Raw genomic sequence first — 15,000 nt, forward strand, 5'->3', positions numbered from 1 at the left:
GTCAAATACGCCGAATTTAAAACGCAGAGTTTAATTGTATGTTTAATAAGGAATATGCTATTTGCACCTGTATGTCAAATACGCCGAATTTAAAATGTTTAAGCACGTCTAAAGTATGCACATGACATGTGCACCTACTGTCTCTGACTTGTCTTATCACTATACTGCCTTATTGCTTGTTGTGTCTCTTGTTGTTTTTTTGCACTCATATGCCCTGCTATATTTGTACTATGTTGTAAACGGAGTCCACAGCACAAGAATTTCACACGTGATACTTGTACCATGGAGTGACAATAAAAATCTTGAATCTTGAATCTTGAATCTTGACTGTACGGGGAGCAGGCTATTTCCTGGCTCTTGCTAATGACTTCCTCGCAGCCGAGCCAACACAAGCCAAAACTCGACCAAACATGCCGGGCTGATCTGATAAATTGTCCATGTTGCTGTTTTCAAGTGACTTTTATCAGCTAGCTAACGTTACAAAGCAACCAACACCTCTGTTGTCATTGTTTTTCGCGAGGCAGCTGGTGGGCGCGTGTGAGTACGGTGCACGTGCGCCAGCTCGCGCACATGCTGACTGCAGTTCCCCTAATGTCCACGGGTGTCAGTAATAATTACAACCTACGGATTGGACCTTTAATAAATAAGGCAAGCAGCACTGCTTACTTTCTGCAATAATTCAAAATCCAATGGAAAAAATGTCAAGGGAACCACTGCTTCTGGGTTGGCCTGCAGAAATATGTCATCCCTGCAGCACTATTGTGGGCAATATTGAGGGCAGCAGTAGCCTACAGGTTAAAGACGCAGGCGGCCTGTGAGTGCAAAGCTGCCGGTTTGAATCCCCAGATGGCCTCTTAACCCCCAACTGCTCCACTGAGCTGCTCAGTGGCCAACAGCACAGGACTGTGGCTGCTCCCATGTGTGACTGTGAGGGGGCACTGTGGAGGGGAGAGCATGCAGGCTTCCCTTCCCTTAGTAAATACTTGTTGTTTTTGCATCTGCAGTTTTTCTTTTTTGTTTTTTTTAATGAGTGTTAGTTAACATTTTCCACCCTGATTGAATCTGAAAAATATATGACAGTAATCTGGTAGCTGTAAGGAACAAAAAGGTAATCAGCCAATGAGCTGCATGCCAGACAAAACCATAGATATCAAGCCATGCAAGCTCTGAGCAGCCTCAAAGGTGCAAAGCATATCCACCTTATCATATTGATCCCGCCTCTAACAAATATGCTTATTCATATTGCAATCCGATTGAGACAATGGGCTACTTCTCTGTGGATGGATATTGGATCATACACACATGCTTAACCCCCAGTTCAATATTCATTCTCTCTCACGTGTGCTTGAGCTTTGGAGTAAATATATTTATGTGCTGTTTGGCATCAAGGAAAAAAGAGAGAAAGACCAAATCGCCTTGCGTCAAAAATCAATGATCAAATGGGCGCACGCGAGCTCTGCTTTCTAGGTCACATTTGAATATTTCTTTTAGAGATATTGATTTGTTTTGTGTGACCTACCCAGGCCCATTCTTTGTAATTAACACAGAGAGAGAGTGAGACTGTGGTGTGGGGGTGTCGCAGCTGTGTGGCGTTTCTAGTTTGTGCGTGTGTGTGTGTGTGTGTGTGTGTGTGTGTGTGTGTGTGTGTGTGCAAGTGTATGTCTTTTTGTGTGTATATGTGTGTGGCTAATGAATGAGAGGCAGTTATGATGAAGAGGGGGTGGAGTTAGACTTTAAGGAAGATTTATACTGTGTTGGTTTTGAGTGTGTGTGACTGTGTGTGTGTGTGTGTGTGTGTGTGTGTGTGTGTGTGTGTGTGTGTGTGTATTTGTGCGTGTGTTTGTGTGTATTTGTGCGTGTGTGCGTTTGTGTGTGTAGGTGCAGTGGAGTAGATTAATTCTGCGATATTAAATTGAACCTATAACCCAGACTTTGTCTCCCTACCCAGAAGCCTTTGCGTCAGAAAGGCCAAAGTAGACAAAGGATTCCAGATCAGGACAGTCTGCATGATTGCATGTTTATGAATGTGTGTGTGTGTGTGTGTGTGTGTGTGTGTGTGTGTGTGTGTGTGTGTGTGTGTGTGTGTGTGTGTGTGTGTGTGTGTGTGTGTGTGTGTGTATGAGTGAGAGAGCTTGCGAAGAGATAAAAAGGAAAATGTCAAAGGCATCCTAATCCACAGATTTATGAGGTGTGTGTGTGTGTGTGTGTGTGTGTGTGTGTGTCTGTGTGTGTGTGTCTGTGTGTGTGTGTGTGTGTGTGTGTGTGTGTGTGTGTGTGTGTGTATGTGTGTGTGTGTGTGTGTGTGTGTGTGTGTGTGTGTGTGTGTGTGTGTGTGTGTGTGTGAGTGAGAGAGAGAGAGAGAGAGTTTGCATGGCTGCTATTATATTAATACTTACACCCTTCACTATTGGCTGTTTGTGTCCAGTCAGAAACTCTGGATAAGAATGTCACTTAAATGTTCTTTGTGTGTGTGTGTGTGTGTGTGCGTGTGTGTGTGTGTGTGTGTGTGTGTGTGTGTGTGTGTGTGTGTGTGTGTGTGCGTGTCTGTCCTAATGTGCTATTATTACCACTGTAATTTGCTACTGTTGTGTCAGCTAGCCCTCCTCTCCCTGTTCTCTCCACATACTCTCTCTCATACTCCCCCTGCTCTCCCTCCCCACCTCCTCCCCTTCCTGAACTCTCCCCCCACACTATTCTAAAGCATGGCACCCATTCTCTTTCTCTTTCCCCCTTCCCCTGCTCCTTCCCCACCTCTCCTTCCTTGTCCTCTCCTCCTCCACATTTCATATTCCCTCCCCACCTCCTCCCTCTCCCTGCTCCCCCCCCCCCCCCCCACATCCCCCCGCTCTCCCTCCCCCCTCCCTACTCCTGCTCTCTCCTATATTTCTATATTTTCTATATTTCTCTATCAATTGTTCAATATGTTATCATTACTACTGTAATTTGCTCATCCTCCCTCTGTCCCCGTGTCCTTTGGGCCCGGTGTCATCCTCCCTCTGTCCCCGTGTCCTTTGGGCCCGGTCTCATCCTCCCTCTGTCCCCGGGTCGTCCGGCCTGGTGTCATCCTCCCTCTGTCCCCGAGTCGTCCGGCCTGGTCTCATCCTCCCTCTGTCCCCGGGTCGTCCGGCCTGGTGTCATCCTCCCTCTGTCCCCGGGTCGTCCGGCCTGGTGTCATCCTCCCTCTGTCCCCGAGTCGTCCGGCCTGGTCTCATCCTCCCTCTGTCCCCGGGTCGTCCGGCCTGGTGTCACCCTCCCTCTGTCCCCGGGTCGTCCGGCCTGGTCTCATCCTCCCTCTGTCCCCGGGTCGTCCGGCCTGGTGTCATCCTCCCTCTGTCCCCGAGTCGTCCGGCCTGGTGTCATCCTCCCTCTGTCCCCGGGTCATTCCGGCCTGGTGTCACCCTCCCTCTGTCCCCGGGACGTCCGTCCGGCCTGGTTTCATCCTCCCTCTGTCCCCGGGTCGTCCGGCCTGGTGTCACCCTCCCTCTGTCCCCAGGTCGTTCCGGCCTGGTGTCACCCTCCCTCTGTCCCCGGGTCGTCCGGCCTGGTGTCACCCTCCCTCTGTCCCCGGGTCGTCCGGCCTGGTGTCATCCTCCCTCTGTCCCCAGGTCGTTCCGGCCTGGTGTCACCCTCCCTCTGTCCCCGGGTCCTCCGGCCTGGTGTCACCCTCCCTCTGTCCCCAGGTCGTCCGGCCTGGTGTCACCCTCCCTCTGTCCCCGGGTCGTCCGGCCTGGTGTCACCCTCCCTCTGTCCCCGGGTCGTCCGGCCTGGTGTCACCCTCCCTCTGTCCCCGGGTCGTCCGGCCTGGTGTCACCCTCCCTCTGTCCCCGGGTCGTCCGGCCTGTTTGAAGTGGCTATTAGCCAGAAATCAAAGCATGCCATCAAGCCCATCTCAGCCTCATGCCCTTTTAAAATATTCACCAAGCGCTCTGCTGGCCTTTTGTGAGCCCCCCGGAATCAAAATCATCACAATCACAACGGACCTTCATGTGCAATAATACTCTGTCTACTCTTATGGCCTCCACTGTCAATGCCATCTATAATTCATGCACCCATACGGATGGGTCCGGGGCGCATTCAAGAGGTCCGCTCCTCACTGTTCATCAATAGCTCCCAGTCAGTTAGGGGACTTTATTATTGAACAGTCCCCGTTTTGACGCAAACACGCTTCTATAATTATTAGAACTTCAAAAACTTTGCGTCATGGCTCTGCCTCCTTGCTCTCCGTTTGAAGCGACCTCCTCTCGCTCGCCGTCTCTGCTGTTCATTTAAACGCCTGCGGTGTCGTCCCTCCCCGTAGGTGTCTGTTTTACAATAAAAGGTCATCCTCATTTGTCCGCAGACACAAAAGGGACCACCGTCGCGGGCTGAGGTCAGACAATCAGACAGACAGACAGACGAATAGACAGACAGACAGACCCACAGACAGAGCTACAGTATAGGGGTGGTTACAGACTGGCACTCGGGATTCAGAGGAGAGGAGAGGATAGGGGGAATGAGCGATAAGGAGGCAGAAAGATAGATGGAGAGAGAGGGGGAAAGAAGGAGAGATGGGAAAGATGGAGGGACTGGCGGTTGGTCGTCAGCGAGGGGGGTGGTGGCCGAGTGCGAGGACAGATAACTAATCACGCCATCACCCCCCTTCCTCCCCCCCAGTCTTCCTCCTCTCTACTCCTTCCTCACCTCCTCTGCGCTCCTCTGCCGGGATGATTGACGAGGGCGCGCTGGACTGAGGTTGTCCCAGTCCCCAGATTAGAAAACCCTCAAACAAATGAAGCCTGGAAATGCTGCCCTGGGGAGGGAGAGAGAGAGAGAGAGGGAGGACACACACTGGCTTAAAGAGATGGGGATAAGGGGCGAGAGAAACCAGAGCAGCAGAGAGACAGAGGGAGAGAGAGAGAGAGAGTGGGGGAATGACACGTTTCTTGGGTTTAAGCATGTATGAAGAGAGACGGACGGAGAGGGTGGGTGAAGGGGAAGAGGATAAGTTTTAAGACAAGTTTAGCAATCTAACAACGAGTGTGAGCGAGAGAGACAGCAGAGAATGAGACGGTTCTGCATGTGTAAAGTGAGCGAGAGAGAGAGACAGCAGAGAACGAGACGATTCTGCGTGTGTAAAGTGAGCGAGAGAGACAGGCAGAGAACGAGACGGTTCTGCGTGTGTAAAGTGAGCGAGAGAGACAGCAGAGAACGAGACGATTCTGCGTGTGCAAAGTGAGAGAGAGACAGGCAGAGAACGAGATGGTTCTGCGTGTGTAAAGTGAGCGAGAGAGACAGCAGAGAATGAGACGATTCTGCGTGTGTAAAGTGAGCGAGAGAGACAGGCAGAGAACGAGACGGTTCTGCGTGTGTAAAGTGAGAGAGAGAGAGACAGGCAGAGAACGAGATGGTTCTGCGTGTATAAAGTGAGCGAGAGAGAGACAGGCAGAGAACGAGACGGTTCTGCATGTGTAAAGTGAGAGAGAGAGAGAGACAGGCAGAGAACGAGATGGTTCTGCGTGTATAAAGTGAGCGAGAGAGAGACAGGCAGAGAACGAGACGGTTCTGCATGTGTAAAGTGAGAGAGAGAGAGAGACAGGCAGAGAACGAGATCGTTCTGCGTGTGTAAAGTGAGAGAGAGAGAGAGAGAGAGACAGGCAGAGAACGAGACGGTTCTGCGTGTGTAAAGTGAGAGAGAGAGAGAGAGAGACAGGCAGAGAACGAGATGGTTCTGCGTGTGTAAAGTGAGCGAGAGAGAGAGAGAGAGACAGGCAGAGAACGAGACGGTTCTGTGTGTAAAGTGAGAGAGAGAAAGAGAGGCAGAGAACGAGACGGTTCTGCGTGTGTAAAGTGAGAGAGAGAGAGAGAGAGAGACAGGCAGAGAACGAGACGGTTCTGCGTGTGTAAAGTGAGCGAGAGAGAGAGACAGGCAGAGAACGAGACGGTTCTGCGTGTGTAAAGTGAGCGAGAGAGAGAGACAGGCAGAGAACGAGACGGTTCTTTGTGTAAAGTGAGAGACAGAGAGAGACAGGCAGAGGACGAGACGGTTCTGCGTGTGTAAAGTGAGCAAGCGAGAGAGAGAGAGACAGGCAGAGAACAAGATGGTTCTGCGTGTGTAAAGTGAGCGAGTGAGAGACAGCCAGAGGACGAGACGGTTCTGCGTGTGTAAAGTGAGCAAGCGAGTGAGAGACAGGCAGAGAACGAGACGGTTCTGCGTGTGTAAAGTGAGAGAGAGAGAGACAGGCAGAGAACAAGACGGTTCTGCGTGTGTAAAGTGAGCGAGCGAGTGAGAGACAGGCAGAGAACGAGACGGTTCTGCATGTGTAAAGTGAGCGAGAGAGAGACAGGCAGAGAACAAGACGGTTCTGCGTGTGTAAAGTGAGCGAGCGAGAGAGACAGGCAGAGAACGAGACGGTTCTGTGTGTGTAAAGTGTGAGAGAGAGAGAGAGACAGGCAGAGAACCAGACGGTTCTGCGTGTGTAAAGTGAGCGAGCGAGAGAGACAGGCAGAGAACGAGACGGTTCTGTGTGTGTAAAGTGAGCGAGCGAGTGAGAGACAGGCAGAGAACGAGACGGTTCTGCATGTGTAAAGTGAGCGAGAGAGAGACAGGCAGAGAACAAGACGGTTCTGCGTGTGTAAAGTGAGCGAGCGAGAGAGACAGGCAGAGAACGAGACGGTTCTGTGTGTGTAAAGTGTGAGAGAGAGAGAGAGACAGGCAGAGAACCAGACGGTTCTGCGTGTGTAAAGTGAGCGAGAGAGAGAGACAAGCAGAGAACGAGACGGTTCTGTGTGTAAAGTGAGTGAGAGAGACAGGCAGAGAACGAGACGGTTCTGTGTGTGTAAAGTGAGCGAGAGAGACAGGCAGAGAACGAGACTGTTCTGTGTGTGTAAAGTGAGCGAGAGAGAGAGACACGCAGAGAACCAGATGGTTCTGCATGTGTAAAGTGAGCGAGAGAGACAGGCAGAGAACGAGACTGTTCTGTGTGTGTAAAGTGAGCGAGAGAGAGAGACAGGCAGAGAACCAGATGGTTCTGCGTGTGTAAAGTGAGCGAGAGAGACAGGCAGAGAACGAGACGGTTCTGTGTGTGTAAAGTGAGCGAGAGAGAGAGACAGAGAACGAGACGGTTCTGCGTGTGTAACGTGAGAGAGAGAGACAGGCAGAGAACGAGACAGTTCTGCGTGTAAAGTGAGCGAGAGAGAGAGACAGGCAGAGAACCAGATGGTTCTGTGTGTGTAAAGTGAGCGAGAGAGAGAGACAGAGAACGAGACGGTTCTGTGTGTGTAAAGTGAGTGAGAGAGAGAGACAGGCAGAGAACGAGACGGTTCTGTGTGTAAAGTGAGAGAGACAGGCAGAGAACGAGACGGTTCTGTGTGTAAAGTGAGAGAGCGAGAGAGAGAGAGACAGGCAGAGAACGAGACGGTTCTGTGTATAAAGTGAGAGAGAGAGAGAGAGAGACAGGCAGAGAACGAGACGGTTCTGTGTGTAAAGTGAGAGAGCGAGAGAGAGAGACAGGCAGAGAACGAGACGGTTCTGTGTATAAAGTGAGAGAGAGAGAGAGAGACAGGCAGAGAACGAGACGGTTCTGTGTGTAAAGTGAGAGAGCGAGAGAGAGAGACAGGCAGAGAACGAGACGGTTCTGCGTGTGTAAAGTGAGCAAGCGAGAGAGACAGGCAGAGAACGAGACGGTTCTGTGTATAAAGTGAGAGAGAGAGACAGGCAGAGGACAAGACGGTTCTGCGTGTAAAGTGAGCAAGCGAGAGAGAGAGAGACAGGCAGAGAACGAGACGGTTCTGTGTATAAAGTGAGAGAGAGAGAGACAGGCAGAGAACGAGACAGTTCTGCGTGTGTAAAGTGAGCAAGCGAGAGAGAGAGACAGGCAGAGAACGAGACGGTTCTGCATGTGTAAAGTGAGCAAGCGAGAGAGAGAGAGAGAGAAAGGCAGAGAACGAGACGGTTCTGCGTGTAAAGTGAGCGAGAGACAGAGAAAGCGTGAAGTCGCTCTAATTAGGGCACCTGGGGAGAGGGCTGAAACGAGGACGTGAGCATGACCCAAACAGAGGAGAGAGAGAGAAAGACCAAGAGAGAGAGAGACCGAGAGAGAGAGAGAGAGGAGAGAGAGAGAGAGAGAGAGAGAGAGAGAGAGAGAGAGAATGGGACTCGACCCGACCCTGCAACCTTTATTATACACACCTGTTCAGTCCTGTCCACAATTGAACAACTGGAGATGGCTCCCCTTATGCTCCTCTGTAGATCTGCTACGGTACATTTATCAGAAACTGTCTCACCCTGTCTCCACGCACACACACACACACACACAGACGCCACCTCTCGAAAAACGATCATCCTCGACCCCAGTCCCCCATTGTTTAACATTCAAGCATTGGTGGAAAGAAGAAGATGAGAAGAAGAAAAAAACGGTGATATATGAGCAGATATTAAGAAAAAGTTTGATTTTATAGATGTCACGTGACCCCGGCGTGAGTGACCTCCATTTTCCCAAATGGCACAGGTCCGGGCTTTTTAATGGAGTCTCGGCCGGCCGTATATCAGCGCAGTGTGCCTCGTAAAGCTCTCCTCGGGCCGACCTCGCCAACCACCTCCGCCTTTATCGCGACACTTAGGGGGGCGTTCACGAGCAGAGAATAGACCTATTAACAGGCAGACATTTTAATACGGCGGGCGAGGAGGCGGCCACGCAAAATGTGTCGCGGGACTCTGCCGCGGTCTTCTTTGGCGTGTATTTTGGAATTCTCTACCACCGTGAGTTCACTTTCTGCCCCCCCCCCCCCTCACTCACTCTCTCTCTCTCTCTCCACTCCTCTGCTCCCCCCCTCCTCGCTCGTCCCCCCCATTTCCCCTCGTCCCCCCTCCCCCCGCTTCTTCCTACAGTATGTCTGTAGAGTGTCAGTGCGTTACGGCCGGTCAACATGACATTTCTTAAAGTTTTTGTTTGGTAAGGAGTCTAGCGGACGGCTGCTATTGCACCTGTCCTCCTCACTCTGTCTTTTCCCTTGACACAGAGAACAGCAAGAGGTGTTAGTAATACGCCGGTGGTTCTCCAACTTTCTCATGTCAAGGACCAAATTAGACCACGGACAAGTTTGATAAGACTTTGTCCCAGGGTCTTTTAGATGTTTTATTACAGAACGTTTATGAAACCCATGAGCAAACCAGTCATCCATTCTGTCATTGTGTTACTTATGGATGGCGTTATAGTGAAAATAAATTATTCCCCTTTTTTTGCTAGGGACCACCAGGAACCCCCTCAAGAACCACTGGGGGCCCACGGACCCCACTTGGAGAACCACTGGTATAGGCCTAATCACGATTGTATACTGGGAGACAAAGTACACAAAACGCTATTATGTTCAAGCAGATGCTGTGAGAAATATACAGGATTAACAAAAGTGATCAGAGCATAAGAATCTATTATCTTCAAGCAGGTCCTGAGAGAAAACAGCATGGAGAAATATGATATGGTATAAAACACTGTTTCTCAACATGGGGTCCAGGGACCACCCGGGGTCCTTGAGGGGGTTCCAGGTGGTCCCCATGAATTGTTAAACTTCACCATTATTTAATTTAAAAGAAGTTAACACCATTAGTGAATGTAGAAGGATGATAGGATGATAAATGTGTTTCTCTGTTATCTCTCCACCTACAATTATGGGATTCTAAAGTAGGGTCCTTGATATGAAAAAGGTTGATAATCATAAGGTAGGGAATCTACAATCAGTTTAGTTTAGTAGGACCCCCATAGCTACTGGGGTCTGAGTGTGTATCATGCTGTTTTTTCCTGTTATACACACACACACATACTTCACTATACGTAATAACAAAAAAAAACTTCTTTGGTGTGTGTTTGTTTGCCTGTCATAAGCCATTAGCCTGACAAATTTAATAACATTATAATTCTAAAAGGCCTAAAGAGAGACAGGTATCCTGCCAGTGTGTGGTGTGCATCTCCACTTCAGTATCTCTGTTCCCTGCAGCCCGTTTTAGGCGGCGTTCACACCCAATGCGCTTTTTTCAGTAAGAACGCTATGGAAATCATGTTGAGAGCGCTTCCATTGTGCACAAAACACAGCGCACGGAGCGTTTTTTGGTAGCCAGCTGGTTTCGTCTGTTTGATGTTGTTGACTGTGAACATGAAAGCCAGATTATTGCCAATTCTGGGAGCAGCAGAGAAAGAGGTAGGAGAAGTGGAAAAGACAAGCAGCAAATGTTCAACTTTTTTCAGCTTAAAACGCCCAGAGCGCTCCGCCAAAAAAACTAGACGCCGCCAGGTGCGTTCCTTGAAAGAGGAGCATGCTTAGCGCGTTCTTACATAGAGAATGAATTGCAGAAAGACGCTGGCAGCACAAATGAGCGCGTTGTGTGTGAACGCCGCCTTAGTGGGTTTGAAGCATTTGGCCTTGGCCACACTGATCCGTCAGAAAATGGACAGAATTATTGAACGGACAGATGTCTGTCCGATGCATGAGAACTGAGTCTACGTCAAACCCCTCGTTGAAAGCACTGGGGCTGCTCCGTGGCCGGCGAGCCTGCCTGCTCCTTGGAAATGTGACTCGATGCAAATGACATGAACAGCGCGAGTATAATATAATGTAGATCATGTGCAGATAACTGGAGAGAAGTATATGCACTACATTCTCCCCTTGGACTAACTTCTAGTCACTGAAATCCTAGTGAAATCACACAATTTTACTCATTTTGCTGGGGAATCCCTTATAGCCTCGTTCACCGCCTCGGCCGCCATCTTCTTTGAAAAGTTTAAACAAATCTCGGAACGCCTCCTCTCGAGACCTGACAGTGACTATCCGACCATCCGACCATCCGATACGTCCATCCAGAAAAAGTTCATCCCTCTTCAACTTTCTGTCCATCAAAACGTATGCACATTTTCTGGATACGTATGCTTCTGAGTGCTCCACGGACAGTCGGACAGTTGTCATTGAAAATGAATGGAAGTGAACAGAGAAATGAACGCACACGGACAGACACCACACATCAGTGTGGCCAAGGCCTTTCTATAAAAAGAAAAAGTAATCTGATTTTTCTTTGCAACACAACATAACAGACCTTTGCAGCACAACATAACAGACCTTTGCAGCACAACATAACAGACGTTTGCACGGGGAAACTATACATTTTGATAAGAGAACCTGAGAATGAATACAAATGGGAGTAACTTCCAGTGGAATAACCCTCCGGAACATGAGCGGTAGCCGCAGTGTATTGCGTCTGAAGTAAATGGTGAATGACTAGCGAGGCTGCCCCCCAGTCAGACCTGCTCCTCAGCAGTCAGAGCTGAGCCTGCTCCTCAGCAGTCACAGCCTGCTCCTCAGCAGTCAGAGCCTGCTCCTCAGCAGTCACAGCCTGCTCCTCAGCAGTCACAGCCTGCTCCTCAGCAGTCAGAGCTGAGCCTGCTCCTCAGCAGTCAGACCTGCTCCTCAGCAGTCACAGCCTGCTCCTCAGCAGTCAGACCTGCTCCTCAGCAGTCAGACCTGCTCCTCAGCAGTCACAGCCTGCTCCTCAGCAGTCAGAGCCTGCTCCTCAGCAGTCACAGCCTGCTCCTCAGCAGTCAGAGCCTGCTCCTCAGCAGTCAGGAAGGCAGAAATGAGAAATGCATCTGAGCGATGCTTTAAAAGGCAAAGTTCAGTAATTGGGAATGACAGACACACACAAAGCATCCATCACTCATGACCTTTCCGTTTCTCCCTCTCTCCCTCCTCCTGTCTCTCCATTCAGAGGACAAGGACGAAGAAAGCTCAGGAAGGAGAAGAGAGGGAAGCAGCGCTTCTTTTCAACCATTCTACTCCATCGCGCTTTGAAAGCCGCGTTGTGACCTCATGACCATGAACACATATGGACGTAGCCACTGTGACGTCATTGTTCTGCATGTGTTATTCATTGTTTCTTATATGACCGACATAACATCATCACTGATGACATCACATCATTAGGTAATTAGGGCAATCACCTAATAAGAAAATCCAGCTCCATCATCACTGAACTATAGTCCGATAGCCTCAGCCTTAGGGCAATCAGCCTTAGGGCAATTTGGGCAATTAATCTGCCCTAATTAAAAAATCAGGCTCTGTCAGGTCACCCGCATGTGTGCCCTTTACACACCCTGAAGGTTTCAGCCCGATCACACATAAAACAGCATACATGCAGCTGTGGCCGAACACAGAACTTGAAACAGAGCCCACATACTGAATTTTATATACAGATAGATTTAGATCTGTATGTGTGCTAACGTTTTGTCTTATATTTAGATCTGTATGTGTGCTAACGTTTTGTCTTACAGATCTACATATAAGACAAAACGTTAGCACACATACAGATCTAAATATAAGACAAAACGTTAGCACACATACAGATCTACATATAAGACAAAACGTTAGCACACATACAGATCTACATATAAGACAAAACGTTAGCACATATACAGATCTAAATATAAGACAAAACGTTAGCACATATACAGATCTACATATAAGACAAAACGTTAGCACACATACAGATCTACATATAAGACAAAACGTTAGCACACATACAGATCTACATATAAGACAAAACGTTAGCACACATACAGATCTAAATATAAGACAAAACATTAGCACACATACAGATCTACATATAAGACAAAACGTTAGCACACATACAGATCTACATATAAGACAAAACGTTAGCACACATACAGATCTAAATATAAGACAAAACGTTAGCACACATACAGATCTAAATATAAGACAAAACGTTAGCACATATACAGATCTAAATATAAGACAAAACGTTAGCACATATACAGATCTAAATATAAGACAAAACGTTAGCACACATACAGATCTACATATAAGACAAAACGTTAGCACACATACAGATCTACATATAAGACAAAACGTTAGCACACATACAGATCTACATATAAGACAAAACGTTAGCACACATACAGATCTAAATATAAGACAAAACGTTAGCACATATACAGATCTAAATATAAGACAAAACGTTAGCACACATACAGATCTACATATAAGACAAAACGTTAGCACACATACAGATCTACATATAAGACAAAACGTTAGCACACATACAGATCTACATATAAGACAAAACGTTAGCACACATACAGATCTAAATATAAGACAAAACGTTAGCACATATACAGATCTACATATAAGACAAAACGTTAGCACACATACAGATCTACATATAAGACAAAACGTTAGCACACATACAGATCTACATATAAGACAAAACGTTAGCACACATACAGATCTACATATAAGACAAAACGTTAGCACACATACAGATCTAAATATATGTGTGCTAACGTTTTGTCTTATATGTAGATCTGTATGTGTGCTAACGTTTTGTCTTATATGTAGATCTGTATGTGTGCTAACGTTTTGTCTTATATTTAGATCTGTATGTGTGTTAACATTTTGTCTTATATTTAGATCTGTAGGCCTATATGTGCTAACGTTTTGTCTTATATGTAGATCTTTGTGTGCTAACGTTTTGTCTTATATTTAGATCTGTATGTGTGCTAACGTTTTGTCTTATATTTAGATCTGTATGTGTGCTAACGTTTTGTCTTATATTTAGATCTGTGTGCTAACGTTTTGTCTTATATGTAGATCTGTATGTGTGCTAACGTTTTGTCTTATATTTAGATCTGTATGTGTGCTAACGTTTTGTCTTATATGTAGATCTGTATGTGTGCTAACGTTTTGTCTTATATGTAGATCTGTATGTGTGCTAACGTTTTGTCTTATATGTAGATCTGTATGTGTGCTAACGTTTTGTCTTATATTTAGATCTGTATGTGTGCTAACATTTTGTCTTATATGTAGATCTGTATGTGTGCTAACGTTTTGTCTTATATGTAGATCTGTATATGTGCTAACGTTTTGTCTTATATTTAGATCTGTATGTGTGCTAACATTTTGTCTTATATGTAGATCTGTATGTGTGCTAACGCTTTGTCTTATACAGTATTTAGATCTGTATGTGTGCTAACGTTTTGTCTTATATTTAGATCTGTATGTGTGCTAACGTTTTGTCTTATATTTAGATCTGTAGGTGTGCTAACGTTTTGTCTTATATTTAGATCTGTATGTGTGCTAACGTTTTGTCTTATATTTAGATCTGTAGGTGTGCTAACGTTTTGTCTTATATGTAGATCTGTATGTGTGCTAACGTTTTGTCTTATATTTAGATCTGTATGTGTGCTAACGTTTTGTCTTATATTTAGATCTGTATGTGTGTTAACATTTTGTCTTATATGTAGATCTGTATGTGTGCTAACGTTTTGTCTTATATGTAGATCTGTATGTGTGCTAACGTTTTGTCTTATATTTAGATCTGTATGTGTGCTAACATTTTGTCTTATATGTAGATCTGTATGTGTGCTAACGCTTTGTCTTATACAGTATTTAGATCTGTATGTGTGCTAACGTTTTGTCTTATATTTAGATCTGTATGTGTGCTAACGTTTTGTCTTATATTTAGATCTGTATGTGTGCTAACATTGTCTTATATGTAGATCTTTGTGTGCTAACGTTTTGTCTTATATGTAGATCTGTATGTGTGCTAACGTTTTGTCTTATATTTAGATCTGTAGGTGTGCTAACGTTTTGTCTTATATTTAGATCTGTATGTGTGCTAACGTTTTGTCTTATATTTAGATCTGTATGTGTGCTAACATTGTCTTATATGTAGATCTTTGTGTGCTAACGTTTTGTCTTATATGTAGATCTGTATGTGTGCTAACGTTTTGTCTTATATTTAGATCTGTATGTGTGCTAACGTTTTGTCTTATATTTAGATCTGTATGTGTGCTAACGTTTTGTCTTATATTTAGATCTGTATATGTGCTAACGTTTTGTCTTATATTTAGATCTGTATGTGTGCTAACGTTTTGTCTTATATTTAGATCTGTATGTGTGCTAACGTTTTGTCTTATATTTAGATCTGTATGTGTGCTAACGTTTTGCCTTATATTTAGAATG

Source organism: Poromitra crassiceps (genome assembly GCF_964638095.1).
Source record: "Poromitra crassiceps genome assembly, chromosome: 2".
Classification (NCBI taxonomy): domain Eukaryota; kingdom Metazoa; phylum Chordata; class Actinopteri; order Beryciformes; family Melamphaidae; genus Poromitra; species Poromitra crassiceps.